The sequence below is a fragment of the Pelodiscus sinensis genome, chromosome 1 (assembly GCF_052426305.1).
Source record: "Pelodiscus sinensis isolate ZL-2025 chromosome 1, ASM5242630v1, whole genome shotgun sequence".
Taxonomy (NCBI): Eukaryota; Metazoa; Chordata; order Testudines; family Trionychidae; genus Pelodiscus; species Pelodiscus sinensis.
The window spans coordinates 248,505,009-248,527,296 of NC_143052.1; positions in this window are offsets into that span (position 1 = coordinate 248,505,009).

The following is a 22,288-nucleotide window of genomic DNA, read 5'->3' on the forward strand; positions in this document are numbered from 1 at the left end:
GCGAGAAGGAGGGGGGTGAGCATGTGCTCGCCCCCCAGTTTCCCCAAAGCACTGGGGTAGGGAGGAAGCTACGTGGCTCCAGCCTCCCTGGCTAGGAGCACTGGGAGGGCAGGCACTGGGGGCACTGGGAGGGTAGCAACACTCCACCCCCAGATCACCTACAGCAGGCTTTCTGGGCATAGAATGTGAGCAGAGCCATGCCTTGTGGTTTGGGAAGGCTACCAGACACCGGCAGTAATTAGGTTCCCTAGCTATCCAACAAAAGGCTGTTTAATCCACAATGCAGCTGAAATACTGTATATTTGCAATGAAAAATAGTAGATTTTAAAAAAATAACCTTGAATACTGATGCTTCAGGAAAGGCAGATGAAGATTCTGAAGGTAACTGTGGTGGCCATTCCCTCTATTACCTAGATACTCTGGCTCCTGTGGCAGCCTCATCCCCCAGCCACCCTCCCCTCTACTGACTGCACCTAGCCTCTGCTCATCAGGAAGTGGCAAGCAGTGCAAGCATAATCTGGAAGACTCCAAAGGAGCAGGGGGCATCTGTGCAGCCAACGGCTGGAAAGAAGTGGCAATTTCCCCTTCAAAGTGTCGCTTCTCTCCAGCCCTCTCCTCAGGAGTCATCTGGCCAGCACATGCATGGCTCATATAACTTGTGCCTCTTGCCTACTTCCCTGAGGCCAGGGTCATCCTTACCTATATGCAGAATACGCAGCTGTGTAGGGCATCTGAAAATTTGGGGCATCACTGGGTCTTAATGTACATCTTCCTCTTTCTATAACTCTTCTGTGACTCTGCTTCCTCAGGACAGGATCTCATTACCTTAAAAGTGAAAAAGCCTGCCAGACTTATTAGCAGAACATTGAACGGTAATGAAGCAACTTAACAGGCATTTGCCAGTCTCAGGAGTATAGAGTCAGTTTCGGAATTCACTGTGTTAGTTCTATAGGACCTTATCTTAACATTTGCTTTAAAATATTTCATGAGTGTGTTGCTGAAGATTATAAAATCACATCTCTAAAGCAAATCATTCTGCCTTCCCTGGCCTGCCCATGGGCATAGGGGCACCAATTTAATAGTACTGCGTAAGGCCCCATAAATCCTAAGGACAGCCCTGCTTGAGGCTCTACGAGCAAGTCTAAGCTCACAAGAAGATTGACACTCTGGAGATTGATCTAGCATTCGATTTAGCAGGTCTAGTATACACCTGTAAATCAAATATAGAGGGAAGCCCTCACCAGTGTCTGGTGTTCCTCCTTCTGTAAGGAGTAAGGGAAGCTGAGAGGAGCATGTGCTCCTGTCAGCTTCTTGCTGTGTGAATGTTGCCATGGTTCGCCTTAAGGTAAGCTGACTCCAGCTATGCAGTTTGTGTAGCTGAAGTTGTGTATCCTAAGTTGACTTGCCTCATCTAGTATAGACCAGGCAGAAGTGAGTTTTGCATGTATGTGCGAATGTTCATAAGTCAGATGTTTGTAACTCTGGGAGTGCCTGCATATAACATTTGAAACTGAATATATTTGTAAAACCTGCCAGATATTGGAGCATTTTATTCAGTCTAAGATTTATTTGCTTTTTGTTTTAAAATAGTGGATTAATAAAATATGTACAGAGCTGATGAATGTTCTATAATTAAAAAGAATGCTTTATATTACCATTGTAACACACAACGCATGTCTGTAAAGTATACTATTGAACTGCAGCTGTGATTTCGCCACCATCCATACAAAGAAGTTGATATGCCCATAAAAATTAGACTTTTTTTATTCTTCCTCTGATGGTAGTACCTAGGGGATGTTATTTAATAGGCATTCTACATACCCAAGTGAAGACCAGAATCTATGAGTATATTTTTTTAGTTGGGGATTGCAACTGTGGTTTTAAAGAATGGCTTCTTAAAGGAAAGGGAAATGGTGCAGACAGGAACATCTAAACTATAGCACTATTTTGGGATATGGGAGCCATTCTGCATCTTCTAAACTAGCCTGTTATTTTGAAATAGATTTCAACATAACAGACTCACTATTCCGATGTACCTGTAACCCTCATTCCACGAGGGTTAAGGGACGTTTCAGAATAGCAGTTCATTTCAAAATTTGGCACTGTGTAGACAGCGTCAAATTTCAAAGTATGGTATTTTGAAATTAGATGAAAATAAGATATGCAATTTGCATAGCTCAAATTGTGTATCTTATTGCAGTATAGATGTACCTTAAGGGAAAAGACACAAACAGAAATGTGGAGGAAGTATACAGATGCAAAAGTTATACGAGGCAAGAATGAAGGAAAGAATGAAAGGAATGAAAGGTCAGTAAGAACAAGTGAAAGTAACAAAAGTAAAGTAAAGTAAAGAAAGACAGGGATAGAATTGTTTTGTAATTTGACAATACAAAACTTATACTTATATAATAACTAGCTGGAGTTATCCGGCGTTGCTTGGTCCCGCTCCACACCGGCCAATTCGTTTCCCGCCAGCCCTACTTCCTGTTGGCCGGTTCTTTTCCTCCTGATTTCCCCTGGCCATTCCCACTGCTCCCGACCACTCCCCCCCGACCAGCTTTGCTTCCCACCAGCAGCAACTTCCCCAATCTCTCCCAGTCAGTCCCGCTGCCCCCAGCTCCCGCCCCGCCAGCTCTGCTTCCTGGCTCCTCCCCCTTTCTCCCAGGCCTCCCTTCCCCCGATCAAGCGTGTCCATTTTTTTTTAGGCTACGTGGTAACCGTAGCTGCAGGGGGCAGGGCGGGTGCCGGAGCCGTTGTGCTTGTGGGGGTGGGGCAAGTCCCGGATGGTGCTGGGGGCTGCAGGCGGCGGGCACATAACCTAGGATGGGCAGGGCTGCCCCTGCAGCGCTGCCCCTGCGGCACAGCATGGAGGGTTATTTTTTATTTTTATAGTTTGAGATTGGGCCTGATTGTGTCCAAAAGTACCTTAAAACCTTCTCCTGGAGGAAAGATTATCTCATGGAAAGTGTGGCTGTGGTAGGTCTTATAGTGTCCAAGTTATTAGAGCACAAATATACAAACATTCTCCTTTATATATTAGATGTCTGGGCTCATCTTACACTAAATCTGATGCTCTTGGTAATATTAATATATCTGTACTTTTGCTGAAGAAAGTTAAGCAACTTCCTAGTGAAAATACACTCTCAATTGTCTTCTGGTTGTCCTGCATGAGAACGAAATTTTAAAAAGTAAAATCCGGATCCCACTTGTTTGTAACAATGTTTCCAATCTTCATTAACCCTAAGCATTTGTGGGCTCTCCAGTCTAATCTTTCCTTAAACACACTACTTCCATGGAATGTTTAAATGAAAATCCATTAAATAAACATTTTTATTTGTTTCTTATTAAGGAAAGAACACATGAGTTTGGACCTTTATCTAGTAATCAGGAGTATTATGTCTTGAAACTCCAGTGCATATCTAATTTGGATATTTATCTCCCGAGGGAAAGTCCCTCTCTCTCTGTGTAGTGACAACCATTCCTTCGATGCTCAAAAATAATGTAATAATAATGTTTTCTTCCTATATTATTTTCCATCTTCTCTCTTCAAAAGCATGCTAAAAGTAATTCTTTGATCATTATCTGCTCATCATTGTAAACCATCTGTGATAGTTCTCTGAAGGATGATAACTATTAATGTTAGGTAAGGGGTTTTTGTTGTAGTTTTTCTTCAAGTAAAATGAAGATTTGAGTCAACTGAAACATTTAGGCTACGTCTAGACTGCATCCCTTTTCCGTAAAAGGGATGTAAATTAGACATATCGCAATTGCTAATGAAGCGGGGATTTAAATCTCCCCCTCTTCATTAGCATAAAAATGGCTGCTGCTTTCTTTTGGAAAAGGCTTTATTTCCCAAAAGATCAGCGTCTAGACTGGTGCTTTTCTCCGGCAAAGCTCCATGCTGAAAAAAAGCGGCAGCCATTTTTATGCTAATGAAGAGGGGGAGATTTAAATCCCCGCTTCATTAGCAATTGCGATACATCTAATTTATATCCCTTTTACGAAAAAGGGATGTAGTCTAGACGTAGCCTTAGTGAATGTGCTGACTTTCCTGGAAAAAATTTCTGAGACACTCATAGAATGTTTCATTTTGACAATTTTTGAAATGAAACAGTGATTTTTCTTATTCTAAAAATCTTTAAAATGTTAAACTTTAAAAAATTCCTGGAAATGAAATAACACATTTTTTCAGATTGAAAAAATGTTTTGTTTGCCCTAATATGATTTAAAAATTTGATTTCCCAACAATTTAATGTTTGTATCAACCTCAAACATTTTAGAAAATATTTTAGACTTGCCAGAGACCTGAAAAATCCATTACTTGCCCAATGATAATATCCAATAATGTACAGCAGTATTATTTACATTTTAAAATTCATTCTGCCTTCAGCACCTACAAGTAAACTTAAAAAAAAATCTTTAACATTTGAGGCAATAGCTTTTGTGGTGCATTTTAGACATCTGTAATGGAGAGTGCTTCTCTGGCCAGCCAGCTTTTTTATTCAGCTTCCTCCAGCCACTGCTGCCACCCTGGTTTCTTTCAAAGATTTTATGAAGGATCCCCAGGTCTCTTGTCTGTTGCCCTGTTCCCTGTCTTCTTATTAGAGAGACTCACCAGCTTCTGTTGTCTCTCAAGATCTTTTCAGTGGAAAGGTTTGTAAACATCTTCCTGCTTGTTACAATTTTCCCAAAATTGGAGAGCTGCTTATATTGCTGTTTCCTTTTCCTACATGAGTTGATGTACCAGACGCAATATTTAGGACACCAGGGATCACTAGTCCCAAAATGCCTGTCGTCTGGGTGGAAACCAGATATAGGGGAGAAATTGAATCTTGTATTTCTTTCTTCATCCCTTAAATGGCCAACTCACCTTGACATAAGTAGCTTGAAGCAAGCAAGTGGCCTAGAAAGTACCCTAGTCCAGTCACCTAAATGAGGTAAAGAAAATGGACAATCTTCCTGAGAATATTTTACAAGAAAGTCTTAAGAATTAATATTAGGATCTTTTTCAGGGGAGACCAGAGAGAACCCAGCATTGGCATGGGATACTCAGAGTGACATCCAAATATTTGACCGTATAGGTTTTCTTCAACAGATGAGAAATGTGCTAAAACATCAGACAAGTTATATCAGGAATCAGAACACTGGTTCTGTATAGCTATTTTAAAGCTGCTCTATTTTTTTAAATTAAGGGTTGTAGTAGAACTGGTGTAGTCTTTTTAATATACAGAATGCTGCAGGGACTTGGTTTTGATCATATTATTGGTTTTACTCTTTTACATCTGAAGTTACAACTTCTATACTGATCAGCAGTCTACTTATTCGATCTTCCACATTCTAGAATAATAGAGAATGAGTAATGCATGAGCAGTTCTATTCTGCAAATAATCTTCTTATAAATATTTCTGAAAGTTTGTTTGTTTGTCCCTAAAGCTCTCCAAAATGGTAAGAGCTAGAAACACCAAATTTTGCATGGATACTACTGATTTCCTAACTTACATAACTGGATTGGTTATATCTCAAAATCAGTTCCCCCGGTTCCCCCATAGCCCCAGTTGGGCCCACTGATAATTAGCTTTTAATAGCGCCTGATCATAGGCATTTGCTGGACTCTTCTGTTAAGAGTGTCACATAAACTGCAACTACGTAATCCTAGAGGACAAAGCTTGTGGGCACCTGCAGCACCATCAGCGGAAAGCAGTGGGGCAGAGAATCAGCAGCCTCCACTATACTAGGGCACCAGCAGTCTCCAGAACAGACCCAAATGTGGCTGATGCTGGCTGGGGTCTAGCCTTGCTAATTATGGCTGGGAGAAGCCTCCAGCTATCACAGCCTCTCAACATCTTCACACAGCCAGGCTCTGACTGAACCCCTTCTGGAAATTAAAGTTACTTCTCTCCCTCCACACTCAAACGAGCCATCCCACCACACGCCCTCCTTTGGGCTGCGTGCGTTCTCCTGACAGGGCTGTGTGCATTATCAGCAAGTGCCACGGGCATTATGCACTTTGCTCACATTACAAAGAGGAGGTGGTTAGGAGGACAAGGTTTTGTGCACTGTGGAGCCTGAGGAGGACACGGTACACTCAGAACAGCCTATTCTAATTAGAACATGTACATTCAGGTGCTGTATGTTCTGATCATCTAGATATCACTCATTGCACCTGGTCTGAAGGTCTTTCGCTTTGTCTGAACAATGCAACCAGTCCAGCTGCCACTGGAAGTCCATTCAAGTTGCCCCATGGAGCAAGCACTGAACGCACTCGGGAAGTGGCTACTTGGGGAGCAGTGATTTGCTGCTGCTGCAGAGCCCAGGAGACATCCCCTCCATTTCTCAGGGCTTCTGGAAAGGAGGCTGCAGGCATTGGTTTGCACAGAGTCTTTAAGAGAAGATGGGCCTTCCTCATTTGTGGGGACTGAGAAAAGAGACCCTTTGGGATTTGTCATTTTGTAAGCACATTACTAGCTATGTTAATTTTTTAAAGTAATATATCAGAGAAAAGTATTTCCAATAAAATATGCTATGTTAATGTCATTGACATAGTTCATTCATCACACCTTTTACTATATTTTCCCCGGGCGATGCTGGGTATTTCTGCTTGTAACTAAATATTTGCAAATATCCACAATGTGGTGCTAACTGAAAAACAAACAAACAAAACAAAAAACAACCAAGCAATAGGAATGATGAGAGATTCTTTTCCTACTCTGGATAAACCTCATTCATAACACCATCAACCTTATTATGGCTTATGTTCGCCTCTATTTTTTTGAAATGGAAACTAAATTATTATTAAATATTTAAGCCAGCTACATAATGTGGTCTATATAGTTTATGTTTAGTGACTGGATTTTTATAAACAAAGCTGACCAGTGAACAGTGTTTTTTCTGTGATTCAAACAAAAATCTGCTGCATGAACAAAATTTAAAATAAAATGAAAAATGAAGACTTTACTAAAATGTCATCTAGTTAAGTAATTTAAGCCATTCCAGAAAACAAAAATTGGTACTTTGAAAGATCGTTGGAAAAATATATGATTACTCTGTCATGCGCCATTTCGTTAAGTACAGATCATTAACATTTCTCTGCTTTGTTCAACTTACATTCAAAGGATATTCTGTTTTAACTATACAGGCAATTAAGGTCTATAATTGTCATGTGCCTATTTTTTTCTTTTTCTTGACTTTTTATTATAAAAATGGCTATCACGGGACGTAGTCACATAAATTACATATTTGGAGACCATCTGTTGTAAAAACATTTCCTGCAGGGAAATGTCTAACTTTTGCTTCATTTATCTTGTGTAATTTAGTGAAGAGACATAAAGGAGAATTAACTGTAGCAACTTACTTTGGCCAAATGGTGTAGTATGATAAAGATCAATGTCCTTTGATACAGATTTTAGGAATAATAAATAAGGGGATTTGTGACTTTTCCTGAGCAACTAAAATTGCATAATGTGTAAACACAGACAGGTTCTAATAATATTTTCCACTGAAATACATTTCTATATGCAATTCACTCATAGATGTCTAAATCATAATTATAATGTACTATATGCTTCAGAACTACTCTGCTAGTACTTCAATGGCATACTCTTAGAAGCAAAACAACTAGATTACATTGCTTCTTACCCTGCTAGGTTCTTTTCCTTTTCTGAGTCCTTACCCATGGGACAAATTCTTCTTCGTGATCATTGCTACAGAACTTTAATCCAAGGTGTATATGTATATTAAATATCTGGCAGTTATCCCTGTGCAGAAGTGACTTGAGGAGGAGAATTTTGATATTAAAATATACCTTTGGCCATTCTCCAGCTCTCAATTGTCATTATTAAAACCTTTTCCACGTGTTTGTAATCATAAGTGGAAAGAGTGATTTTATCATCCAAGGAGTACCATTCTATTTTAAGAGCTGTGAAAATTGTAGGTTTTCATTTATGTACTCTAATATGCTAGTTTTATCCCACCGGAGTTGTACCCCCCTGAAACTGGAGTATTGGAGTAGAGAATCAGGTCTTACATGATTTTTTTATGGCATTTTGTCACTTTTAATAATGATACCTTATATAGAGTTAGTATATGGTAAATAATTTATGAACAAATCAGGAAGTCCTTGACTCAAACATATGTATATTGGCCTATCTGGACAGTTTCTGTGCCAAAGGATATATACACATAAATCAGACATCAGGAAAGATAATACTCGTAAACACGTGGGAGAACACTTTAGCCACCCTGGACATTCAGTAATGGATTTAAAAGTAGCCAACCTTCGACAAAAGAACTTTAAAACCTCATTACAAAGGGCGACATCTGAATTGGAGTTCATTTGCAAATTCAGAAACACTCAACTTAAGATTGAAGAAGGATCTTATATGGTTAATGCACTACAAAAGTCAATTTCCCCCTCTTGATATTCACATCTCCATATCAAATGCTGAGAATGAGACACATCTACCCTGACTTGATTAGCCTCATTAACTCTGGTTCTACAGTTAACAAGTAAATTCTATTGTTGTTCTTATACATCTACACAGCAAGCCTAAAGTCGAATAAAGCTATGAAACTTCAGCTACGCCAATTGCGTAGCTTAAGTCAAAGTAACTTAACTCGGCTTTTGACTCTACACAGCAAGAAATTGAAGGAAAAACACTCTACCTTCTACTTCCCATACTCCTTGTGAAATAAGAGTTACTGTGAGTTGGAGTAAGAAGTTCTCCAGCTTGACATTATTTCAAAACAATGGCTTATAGTGTAGACCCACTTTTTGTCATTTTGGAATAACATCAGTTATTCCAAAATAATGCTGCTATACAGAGATACCCATAAATACCTCTGCCTCTGTAATTTCCACTCCACACTCATCTGATAATGTGGATTTTACCCATAAAAGCTTATTCTCTAATAAATCTGTTCATCTCTAAGGTGCCAAAAGACTCCTCATTGTCCTCGCCTCAAGTAGTGAACACAACTAAATAAAGATGAGAAGTAAAAGATAGTAAAAATGGAGCAGGAAAGGAAGACATGAATTACAACTGAAAGATCATTGGATTCCTTTGGAAGTTTTTTCATGATAATTGCAGCTCCCATAAATGAGCAGGTCTCATACGTACATTTCATACTTTTGTCTTCACAACATCTCTGTGAGGAACATAAGTGTTGTTAATCTTCTTTTACATATAAAGCACAGAATGATTATGAAACTTGCCCAAGTTTGCACAAAAATCTGTGTCAAAGACAAGAACTTAAAAAGAAAAATTTTCCTGAGTTTTAGTCCCAGGCCATAACCAAAAAACAATCCATTAGTTTTCATTGGTAGCTGGTATTCATGGCATTCTTCTAACGTTTTGGTTGGTTTTAAAACAGTGTTCATTTTATGAAAATAGGATAATAATTAAGTGTATCTTGGGATGACTGCCCCACACTGGCTGGAAGGGTTTACTTCAGGCTGGAGGAAGCCTGCACAGAACCCTGACCAATGAGGGAGAGGCTTTTTATTAGTTAGTTAGGGTATGACTTGCTGGGACAGCCCTGCATATAAGGAGTTGTCCAATAGAAAGGAGTCAGTTAGGCCCTGACAAGGGAAGAGGCAGGACCAGTTCCCAGAGGCTCTTTTGCTAGAGTAGTGCTGGGCAGGCTCAAGGGGCTAGTGAGGGAGGCTCCGGCCTGAGACCTGACAGTTTACTGGCCTTACCATTAGGGAGAAGAGGGTGGAGAGGATCACCGGGGAAGTGGCCCAGGGAAGAGAAAGATGTGAAGGGGAGCAGAAGAGGGCAGGACATGGCTGTTGCCAGAGGGTCCGTGGGTCAGGACCCAGAATAGTGGGCAGACCTGGGTCCCTCCCTTACCCCTTGAACAATGGCTGGCCACCAGTGTTTTGTGGCCTACAAGGACTGTGGCTAGCCCCTGAAGTGACACGGTCAGCCACCGTGCTGGCAGAGATACAGAACTGTGGATAACATCCTCTCTCTCCCCCGCTGAAAGGGCCAAGAGACACTGGAGTGTCCTAAAAGATAATGTCACAGTCTGGGAGTGACATGGGTCCATAACTGAAACATGCAGTAAGGACATGGGGAGACACCAGCCAGAGGGAGGCACCAGTGCTACTGGCAGGTGCTAATTCCCAGTGCTACTGGCAGGACGTGCTATGGTGGTGAGTCCACCCCACGACACGGGGTTTATTGAGCTTTATGGGAAGGCTGAAGAATTTGCATGACATGCCACAGTTAGAGAGGTATCTGCCTGAATGTGAATGATCGTGAGTTCTACAAACTAAGTAGCTTTTTATTTTATACACTGTACTTCCTTCTATAATTTTCAAATATTTTACCTTTTAATTTCAGTGAATGTCCTTTTGTTGCTATAATATGATAAAAGGGGAATAGGAGCATCCAAATAACCATCTCTAAACCACATTTCATTTAATATGCCTATGTCATGTCATCTAATATTTATCTGCTCTTTACTCTAAGTGTGCTAGATCATCAAAGGTTCTAAATCACATACCATTATTGAAATCAAATTTATACAAATTTTCACCCGCTGAGGCTCTGCTGAGGATTATATTCCTAATATGCTTTTCCATGCCTCTAAGCTATTTTTGTTGCCCTTCACTGAAATTTATACTCTTTGCTATATCCTTTTAAAGAAGCAATGACAAAGCAGAACACAATATTCAAGGAGAGGGCGTACTATTGATTTATAGAAAGGCATAATATTTTCAGTAGTTTTCCTCTATCCCTTTTTGAACATCATCTAACATCCTGTTTGCCTTTTTGACAGCTGATGTGCATTAAGCATATGTTTTCATTGAGCTGTTCACAATGATGCTTAGGTCTTCTTTTTTTCTGGAGTGCTCACAATTAATTTAGAACCTATCAGTGTGAGTTGTTCAAATTGGTCTCCCCAATCTACATTAGCTTATACTTCTCTACAATCAATTTAATTGGTATTCCTGTTGCTCCTTTACCTATCATTATTAGGACTTTCTGAAGATTCCCAAATCTCAAGACTAAAAAGAATAATTTTCTCATCATGTATTTCAGTCACTTACCTTCTCTTTCATTAATATATTATTTAACACCAGTCCTAGTAAGTTAATTAACTCAACTATTCAGCTATTCCACTACTAACCTCCATTTATACTGTTTTTAATTCATGATGGGACTCTGGCTTTCACCTTATGAATAGCAGTGTGTTGTGAGTAACTTTAAAGCAGTTTTTTGTAAGTCTAACTTTTTAAAATTAACTGCATCAAAATGAATATTCACTCTTATGTAAATCTCCAGGATCATATTATCAGGATAGAGTGTAAGGATGACTTAGTAATTTTGGTACTAGCCTAGAATTTTGAAGATGTAGCTTCCCAGCTCTACACATTCAAAGTGTGAATGCTTTTTTGGTTGTTTTCCCCTGCATTAAAAGAGTTCTCTTCAATCTACAATCAGAAACCTTGCCAATTCTGAGACACTGTGTGCAAAATTGGTCATAGGAGTAACATCTGGGGAATGAAGGAAGGCATTTCCAACCCTTGCTCCTTTCTCTACTTACTTTTTAAATACATTTTTCTTAGTCCCTTATTACACCTGGAGCTCTGGTGTATTGTCATTCTTGGTTTCCTTTTACCTCCTCTACATTTTTCATGTGATCATGCCTCTGCTTAAGACTGATGAAGTCTAGTTAAAGACACTGATAGCATGATATCTGAGAACATCAACATCAATTTCCAAGACATAGCCACCATATCGTCCATCCCAATATTTTTATTGCAACCATTAAAAGTTTTAAAAGTAAATAGACATTTTACTTCCTTGCTTGTGTATTGTACAGGTATGAACTATATAATGACTTGGTATGTTTTTATTCACAAGAGTTTAGGGTGGCTTTATAAGAATGAATCCATGAATGAACTATTCTGATCTGGAAAGTGAATTGATTTGGTCTGATCAAATGTGTATATTCTGAAAGATAGATGGGAACATATCCAAGTTTATGGAGCAAGAACCATATATTAACAAAGGCTTCTACAAGAACTAGTACAATAGAGCTTCAATCTTGATAGAGATTTTGAGTACTACTGCAATAATAATAAAAATAAGATTTATTCTGTAATGTTTGGAGATAGCAAAGTACTAAAATATAGGTGTGGGGAACAATTAAGCAAAAATTATGTGGGTGGCTACACACATAGTACACAGTGTATTATCTTTATCATGATCTTTATTGGTTGTATACTCCTCTGCCTGCATATTTCCTATTCTTACGAATATTAAATTAAGGTATGAGTCACTCTTATTTAATCTCAGGCTCTGCAATATTGATTTTAAAACATTTTTTTTTCTAAAAAGTGAGCATCTGTTTTCTTTGTAATGCCTCAGTGCTTGAAAAAGGAGTATTGTAATGGCTAAAATTTTAAGTGTCTATTTAACCCACTTTGTTCTTTTTTCTTTTTGTCCCAAGAATGTTTGAGGTTTAACATGGTGACATAATCCTTGAGTTTCCAGGAAGTGTGTGACTAGCTCTGGAAGAAAGAGAAGGAAATGAGAGAGAAATGTGTTTCAGTCTTAGATTTTGATGGGCACATGATCTTTATAATTAAATCTTAGACTAACCAAAAATGTTTATTTCTTTGCAGAAAAATGTATAATTTCCCTTACGTTGACTAGTACATGTTAGTTGAACAAATTAGTTGCCCGTCTAATTGTTTGGTTCTATTCAGAAAAGGCATTCCCATAGCACCAAAATTAAGATGAAAACCAAGAATGGAGGACTGTATTTGTGCCTATCTTTGTAATGGAGTCATACATAGCCCATTAAGGGTGCGTCTACCCGGTACCATAGTTTGAAATAAGATGCACAATTTGAACTACGCAAATTGTGTATCTTTTTTTATGCTATTTTGACACAGCTCATTTCATTATTAGGCACTGCCTATAGAGCACCAAATTTTGAAATAAAGCGCTATTCTGAAACGTCCCTTACTCCTTGTAGAATGAGGTTTACAGGGATATCAGAATAGTGAGCCCAAAATAACTGGCTTGCTGTGTAAATGTGGGATAGTTATTTCAGGATACTCTAATATCCCCAAATAGAATTGTAGTGTAGACGTACCCTAATAGATAAGTAGGCTGAAAAGTATGAGGCAGAAATAACATTGCATCCCATAAGATTTTGTTGGCCTTTAAAAGAATAATATTTAAAATATATCCCTGTCAACCACAACTGTAAACAAATGTTGAATATAAAGTAGTTCAATATTTTAAGAATAATTAGATTCTAATCTGAGGAGCGACCCATGTAACTCTAGAGTGCTTTCTTTGATGAGAGTAACCAAGTTATCAAAGATTCCAGATGTCTTGATATTTGGGTGATCTTTGACCAAGACAGATAATGATCCCTCTGGGTACGTCTACACTACAGCGCTAATTCGAACTAACTTAGTTCGAATTAGTTAATTCAAACTAAGCTAATTTGAACTAACGCGTCTAGAACTAAAAACTAGTTCGAATTAGCGTTTTGCTAATTCGAACTAGCATGTCCACATTGAGTGGACCCTGAACAGGGCTTAAGGATGGCCGGAAGCAGTGCCGGCAGGGCATCAGAGGAGGACTTAGAGCGTGGAGCTGCTGTCTCAGGGTAGCCGAGGGCTGCGCTTAAAGGGACCCGACCCCCACCCCGGACAGACAGTTCTCAGGGGTGCCCTGTTTGAAAACCAGTCCTGGCTTGGAGTGCCCGGAGTGCCCACACTGGGCACATCACACCACTCGGCCATCAGACCGGCTGAACTTGCCACAGGCTGCCATCTGGGGAGACGGGGCAATTGGGGGGCTGCAGGAGAGCTTCCACCCCCAGAAGCCCGCAGAGCCAGCCCAGTCCTCCCCATCGGGGGCTCGTGCCCCATTCCTCCCTCACCTCCGTCCACTTACCCCTTCCTAGCCCCCCTTCCTGATGTACAAAATAAAGATAACGTTTCTTCCAACATTGACTCTGTCTTTATTGAACAAAACTGGGGGAGACTGGGAAATGGAGGTGGGAGAGGGGAAGAGAAAGGCTGGGAGAGGGGAGGGCAACTAACGTGATCAGGGGTTGGGAACAGGTCCCAGATGAAGAAAGGCTACAGAGACTGGGACTGTTCAGCTTAGAAAAGAGGAGATGGAGCAGGGACAGGATAGAGGTCTCTAAAAGCAGGGGTTGGGTGGAGAGGGTGCATTCATAAAAGTTCTTCATGAGTTCCCATAAAGAAGGACTAGAGGACACTAATGGAAAGGAATGGGTAGCAAGCTTCAAACTAGTAAGAGAAAGTTGTTCTTCTTGACAAAGCAAATAGTTAACCTGTGGAACTCCTTGCTGCAGGAGGCTGTGAAGGCTACAACTAGAACAGAGTTTAAAGGGAAGTGAGATCAAGTCATGGAGGTTGGGTCCATGGAGTAGTCTTAGCCAGGGGGTAGGAGTGGTGTCCCTGCCCAAAGTTTGTGGAAGACTGGAGAGGGATGGCACGTGACAAATGGCTTGGTCACTGTCTTCGGTCCATCCCCTCCAGGGTCCCTAGGGTTGGCCGCTGTCGGCAGACAGGCTACTGGGCTAGATGGACCTTTGGTCTGACCCAGGACGGCCATTGTAAGCTCAGGGCTCAGGGTCGGGGGTCTCAGTGGACCCCCTTGATTATCATGCACACCTGCTCTTGGGTGGCCAGGCTGGCAGCTCTCCTGCCCTAGCCGGCCACTTTCCTGTGCCTAGTGCGGAGATCATGGACGAGGTCCATGATGTCCGCACTAGCCCAGGAAGGTGCCTGCCTCTTGCGGTCCCAGGCAAGCTCCCGGGAGCCGCCAGCCTGGTCCCAGGAAGAGGGGGTGGGCTGGGGGACATCGGGTGGGTGGCTTGCACCTGGCACGGGCACCGTAGCCAGCCCGTGCCCCTTTAAGGGGTCCGGGGCCGGGAGGGGGGGCATAGAGTTTCCCTGGTGTTGGCCAGAGTGGCCACCAGGGAAACCTGGGGAGGGCTAGCCTCCCACTAGTTCGAATTAAGGGGCTACACACCCCTTAATTCGAACTAGTAAGTTCGAACTAGGCTTAATCCTCGTAAAATGAGGTTTTCCTAGTTCGAACTAAGCGCTCCGCTAGTTCGATTCAAATTCGAACTAGCGGAGCGCTAGTGTAGCGCCTATGAATGTTAGTTCGAACTAACGTCCGTTAGTTCGAACTAACATTGTAGTGTAGACATACCCTCTGTGACTGGTTTCCAGTGTGGCTAAAGAGATAAAACCTATGATTCTAAGAAACTTGGAGGGGATCAGTAACTGTCGAGAGACTTGGGATTCTGCTGATGGGTCTCAGACTTATGGAATAGTGTGAAATGTTGTAGTTCTTACTGGACAAAGTCCTCACCCAACTGTATTCTCTGTCTCCCTCACAGTGGTGATAGGCTGTGTTCCCTCTTTGTGGTTGTATAGTCACCTAGGCTGTGTCTAGACTACATGCCTCTGTCGGCAGAGGCATGTAGATTAGACACATAGGCAAAGTCAAATGAAGCCGCGATTTAAATGATCGCGGCTTCATTTAAATTTACATGGCTGCCGCGCTGAGCCAACAAACAGCTGATCAGCTGTTTGTCCGCTCAGCGTGCTAGTCTGGACGCTCCCCTGCCGACATCAAAGCCCTTTGTCGGCAGCCCCGTTATTCCTCGTGGGATGAGGTTTACCGGGACTGTCGACAAAGGGCTTTGATGCCGGCAGGGGAGCGTCCAGACTAGCGCGCTGAGCGGACAAACAGCTGATCAGCTGTTTGTTGGCTCAGCGCGGCAGCCATGTAAATTTAAATGAAGCCGCGATCATTTAAATCGTGGCTTCATTTGACTTTGCCAAAACAACAAATCTACATGGCTCCGTTGACGGAGCCATGTAGTTTAGACATACCCCTACGAATCATTCAACTACCATGCACATGATTAGCAGAGATGAGCACATATGGCAGCAAGTGTTCAGGTAGCAACATCCCCTCCTGCTATTTTGCAGCCGTATTGCTCCTGCAATTACTCCAAACATCCTCCTGCTGAACATGCAGAGCAAAAGGGGTGAGAAGAGTAGTGATGTCAGGGTGTCCCCTTTCCCTTGAACCTGGGCCATTCTTAGGATTTAGGGGACCCTACACAGTACTATTAAATTGATGCCCCTATGCCTGATTGAAGCTGGGGAGACGTCTTTCAGAGATGTGATTTTTGATTCTTCCTCAACGTGCTAATGAAATATTTTTAAAACAAATTTTAAATTAAAGTCTGATAGGCACCGTAATTTCAGAAGCTGACAGTATATACCTGGGGTTAGCAAATACTTGTTAAACGGCTTCATTACCACTTGAATGGCTCTTTCCCAAGTTTGGTGTTCTGCTAATAGCTATGGCAGGCTTTTTCACTTCTAAATTAATTAGCTCCTCTCCAGAGCAGAGCCACAGATCATGGAAAGGAAGAGGCAGGTGGGTGAACCTTAATACCCAGTGGTGTCCCAAATATTCAGGTGCCCTATGCAGCTACATATTCTGCATATGGATAAGGATTGAACTGCATTGAACCCCATCTCCAGGGAAGGAGGACAGGGAAGGAGGACAGGGCTCAGGACTCAGCAGGAAAGAGCTGCTGAGGTCTGAGATGTAAACTAGCTTTCGGTGCAGTGAGTGAGGGTATGTCAACACAGCAAAGTTATTTCGAAATAACAGCCGTTATTTTGAAATAATTTTCCTAGCGTCTACACAAGCCAACTGCTATTTCGAAATTAATTTGAAATAGCAGAGGGCTTATTTTGAAATTCGTAAACTTCATTCCATGAGGAATAGCGCCAATTTCAAAATTGCTATTTTGAAATAAATGCTGTGTAAACACTTATTTCAAAATAGGGGGCCTCCAGCCCTTCCCAGGGTGCCCTGCTGGCTGCCCTGGCCACAAGGTAACTTCTGATCTGATGCCCTGCCAGAACCAGTTTCAGCTAGCCTTAAATGCGATTCAGAGTCCAATCAGTGTGGACGCGCTATTTCGAAATAGCAAAAAGCCATTTCAAAATGCATTTTGTGTGTAGACGTGTTATTTCAAAATAAAGACCCTGCAGCTTGAGCTCTGCCACGTGCCCCTGTGCTGCCCAGCCAACCATCTCACTGCACCATGGCAGCTACAGCCGGTGAGCCCCCTGCACTCCCAGCGGAGGAGGTCCCCAGGGGCCGCAAACGGCTTGCCCCATCCTGGACCCCCAGGGAGCTGGAGACCCTCCTGGACCTGTGGCAGGAGGAGGAGGGTCTCCATGACATCCACTCGAGGCACCACAACGTGGACATTTACACACGGCTGGCCGAGAATCTGGCCCAGCAGGGACACCCCGCCCGGAACTGCGAGCAGGTCCGGGCTAAGGTTAAAGAACTGCGGCTGGGGTACGTCCAGGCCAGCGAGGGCAGGGGGGAAGGACCAGACACCTGCCCCCACTACGACCGGCTCAATGCCATTCTGGGCCAGCCAGCCCCACAAGTTCCGCACGTGCCAGTGGACACCTGCCAGCGCCCCCCCGTCGTCAGACCCACCAAGGCGGGGGAGGGAGAGGACAGAGACAGCACATCTGCTGGAGAGGAGGCCAGCATTGCCACCACCCAGCAAGCCCCCTTCAGCAGTTCCTCCGAGGCCAAGGCCAGGGAAGAAGCCACTGGTGAGTCTTTGCAGTTTGCACTACCAAAGGGCGGGGAGCGGAGGGCAGGGGGCGGGGAGAGCCAGGTGCCTGGAGGGAGGAGGGGGAGAGCATGTTACTCAGGCTGCGTGACCTGCACGCTGCATAGCATTAGGCAGCAAGCAGCACGTGCAACCACGTGCAGCCTGGTGACCGAGCGGCACGTGGCTGTGGCAGGCAGTTGCAGGGCACTCCTGGGACCGTGCTGCTCACACACATTCGGTGGGACCAGGGAGAAGGGTGGATGCCGGCTGGAACCGGCCAGGGCCCCAGGGACTCAGCCCAGAGCCCGCACCTCCGCCAAGGGTGCAGCACGGAGAACGGCACACTGTCCCATGCCTGGCTGTGAGGCACAGCCAGATGCTCTTGGGTATGCCGCAGCATCACGGTCCTGTGACCGTGGCCCCCACCGAGCCCCTCGCCTGCTCCCGGTGCCTTGGCTGGTTCCCAGAGGGAAGTTCCCACTGTGGCCACACATGTCCCTGGGCTACCGGGCTTGCGGGAGGGATAGTGGGAGGGAGAAGGGCCCCTGAGTTTTGCTGCAAGTATGGGACACCCCTCCACCCAGTCACTCTTCTGGTTCCGTCCAGGAGATATCCCATGTGAGGGGATCTGAGAGCCCAGATTGCCTCTGCTAGATGTGCTCCCAGGCACTGTGTGGGGATGCATCTTGCTCCCTGTCAAACACCACTGATTAGCCCAAAGCTTTTCACAGTCTCCACCAGCAAGGAGTTCCACAGGTGAACGCAGCACAAGCACCCTCCCGCCCTCCACGGGGCCAGGATACAGACCGGTGCTTACAATACTGGAGGAAGGACCCTACTCCAGGGGCGGTCCTCCTTGCAAACATACAACACGGGGGCAGGAGGGGAACAGAGTGGGCCCAAGCCACACAACTGTGGGGTCACCTGGGCTCAGGGGTGGTGGGCATGAGGTGTGGGGACAGCGGACGGCCTGCCTGACTGACCCATCCTTTCTTCTCTTCTCTGCAGTGGGACCGAGCACCAGACCCTCCAGTCCGGCAGCAGTGGCACCCCCAGCTGGCCAACCGCAGAGGCGCAGGCTGCGACAGAGGGACCAGCTTCTTCGCCACCATGTAATCTCCTTGGAGGCAATCCAGGCCTCCATTGGCGAGCGGGTGCAGGCGGACCTGCAGTGGCGGCAGGAGGGCTGGGCTGCCTTCCTGACAGAGTGCCGAGGGATGTGAAGCTCGATGGACATGCTCACGGCACACTTTGTGCACTCCATCCATTATGGCATGGCCGTACCCCATGCCCCCGCCATCTCTCCCGTAGCACAGCCCATGCCCCCTCCTGCCCCTGCGCCTGCTCCTGCCCCAGCTCCTTCCCCTGCTCCTGCCCCTGCTCCTGCCTACGTCCCCATGTAGCCTGCCCCCGCATGTGCAGGTCCGCCCCCCAAAGGAGCACTCGCAGAAGCCTACCGTCCCAGTAGCTGCCCCCGCTCCCTGTCCCAGTTGAAGGTCTCCTTCCCCCCCCTCCCCCTTGTAAATAAAAAGTTCTATGTTTCAGTTGATTCTTGTGTTGGTTATTGTGTTACTCTAGTAACTGTAAGAAATGATTCGAGATACCAATTAGCCACTTAAATTTAACAGGGTTACAAACTGTGGACAACAAATTATTTAATCTATCACGGGGGGGGGGGGGGCTTTTTAAGTGGTCAGTGGTTTGTGGCGCATAAATAAATATTGAGACTTTTCAGTAAAATTTAAACCACAAACTATATTTACATAGCTAACAAACAAGCAAGAACTGTTAAAAGATGCACACTACAGATTATTAAACATAGTCTAGGTGCAGGGAGGACAATTGGGTAGTGTTGCTGGCCACCTCAATCCTTTGGTCCTTCCGGGCCTCAGGAGAGGAACAGCCAGGAGATCCCTCGACGGAAGACGAGTGGAATCAGGTACGTTGACTTGAGCCTTCCGCACGAACCCCGAATCCTCTTCGCTGTTCTTCGGGACAGGCGATGGTGGCCTAAACCCTAGCCTAAACTAAAAAGAAAAACCCTAACTAAGCCCGAAGCACCCGATGAACAGACTCGATGACGGCCCGACACTTTACAATTGGAGGGAGGTAAGGGGAGGGGGTAGGGAAGGGTAGGGCATGGGAGGGAGTAGTCTGGGGAGACCCAGGCGACCCTACTATGGGTTTGGGCAAACATGTCCACCAGGGCCTCTCTGATGCGCACCGCATCCTGGCGCGCCTGGCGGACGGCAGCTGTGTCGGGCTGTTCAAATGTCTGTGCCTCGGCTGACATCCATGCAGGGAGGAAGGCCTCCCCACTGCGCTCCACAATGTTGTGGAGCATGCAGCACGCGACCAGTACCTCCGTTGCATCCTGCTCACCCATCTCGAGACGGGTGAGCAAACAACGGAAGTGGGCTTTTAAATGTCCAAAGGCCAGCTCCACTGGGTTTCGGGCCCAGTTGAGGCGGTCATTGAACTGGGCCCGGTTTTGGTCCGGCTGCCCCGTGTAGGGCCGCATTAGCCAGGGCATCAGGGGGTAGGCCGCATCCCCGACGACGCAGATGGGCATAGGCACATCCCCGACAGTCAAGTCCCGCCAGGGGAAATAGGTGCCCGCCTCCAACCTGTGAAAGAGTCCAGTTGCGGAGGATGCGGGCGTCGTGTGCCCAGCCGGACTAGCCCCTGTAGATGTCCAGAAAACGGCCCCAGTGGTCCATGAGGGCCTGCAGAACAATGGAGCAGTGCCCCTTCCGGTTCATGAAATGGGCTGCTCGATGCTCCGGGGCCCGGATGGGGATGTAGGTTGTGTCCAGGGCTCTCCTGCAGTTGGGGAATCCCAAGGCGGATGACTCTTGGGAGCAGAACGTCGTTGATGGCGTGGATGACCTGCAGAAGGGTGCAGAGAAACACAAGGGAACACATCACATACGGCAGGGGTGAGTGTGCGCTCCCTTGGGCCCCCCCTTGATTCTCTCTGTCCTCACGCGCACACACACACACACACACACACACACACACACACACACACACACACACCAGGGCCCCCTCGCCCCATGCCCCCCCCCCACCAGCGGGCCTGTGCAAGGGAGGGACGGCCCAAACCCCTGGGCGACCCAGCCTGGAGTCTTGGCTGTCCCTGGGCATGGAGTGCAGCACCCTCCCTCCACCCCACTCCCCCTGGGACTTACCTCCACGATGATCACACCGACGGTTGATCTTCCCACCCCGAATTGCTGTGCCACTGAGCGGTAGCTGTCCGGTGTGGCCAGCTTCCACAGAGTGATGGCGACCCTCTTCTTCACGGGGATGGGTGCCTGCAGCCGGGTGGTGGTTCTCTGCAGCGCGGGGGTGAGCCAGGTGCACAGCTGCAGGAAGGTCCACTTTCGCATGCGGAAATTCCGGAGCCATTGTTGGTCGTCCCATAGTCCAAGGACCACCCGGTCCCACCAGTCTGTGCTGGTGTCCAAACTCCAGACTGGCCTCTCTACGGTGGGGTGCTGATGCCACATGACTGCCATGGCCTCCCTGGTGAGGGAGTCCAATGCGATCTCTGCCTCCTGATTCTGGAACACCGAGCAGGGCCCAAGCAGGCACAAGGCCACCCACAGCTCCATGGCAGACAGAGCAGGGCAGAAAAAACAAAACTCAGGGAAAAGCAGTTGGGGGCCAAACGGGGGTGTCCCCAAAACTCAGAGGGCAACCACCGAACCTGGTAAGGGTGTCAGTCCCTGGCAGAGGCCCCAAGGCACGGGAGCAGGAGACCAACGGCTGCCCGGCGAGACCCCTTTAAGCACGTGTCTGAACGGCGCTCTGGCCCCGCCCCTGGAATGGTCTGGTGGCCTTTGACCTCTTCAAAATGGTTCCGGGCTTCTGCTTTTCCGGAAAAGCGCCCGGTAACTCCGGGACCAATGTAGACGCTCTTTTTCCGGAAATACTTATAACGGAAAACTGGTGCCAGTGTAGACGTAGCCCTCATGTTCCCAATCTCTGCAGTGGTGGGAGGCACGAGGCTTAGTAAGGAGCAGGGCAACTTTCAGTGACTGCCTCAAAGCGACAGCACAGACATCTCAGAAACTTGTTTAGCATCCAGAACTCTCTCTCTCACACAGTCTTTCACACTCACCTCCTAACACATATTTGTATATTTGTTGTTGTTACTTCTTGGTATTTCCTGCAACACACATATATTCTTTGTAATGTTATTCTTTCAAAATGTGCTATTTTAGTTTTTTGACTCATCTGTGCATTTTGTAATTTTTATTTCTCTTACATTTACATTTAATTTTTTTTGTATAAAGAGCTCTAAAATGTCTAACATGTCCTGGCTGGAATTATTATCCCTCTGGTAACTTCTAAAATGTATATTTAGGATTTTTGTTTCCACTGGTGGCACACATGGCTGGAAAAAAATTAAGGGAACATTGGTGCTAGGATTCAGAGAAAGCTGATTCTGGTGAGTATGTTGAGAAAAAACCTACACTGAGCTATGGGTTATATGGTAGGAGCTCTGTACTCCCACACAGAGAACCACTTAAATGAGTGTTATAGAAGAATTCTGGTGATGGAGAGCAGGTAGCTCTCCTCCTTTGTGTTTAATTTGAAT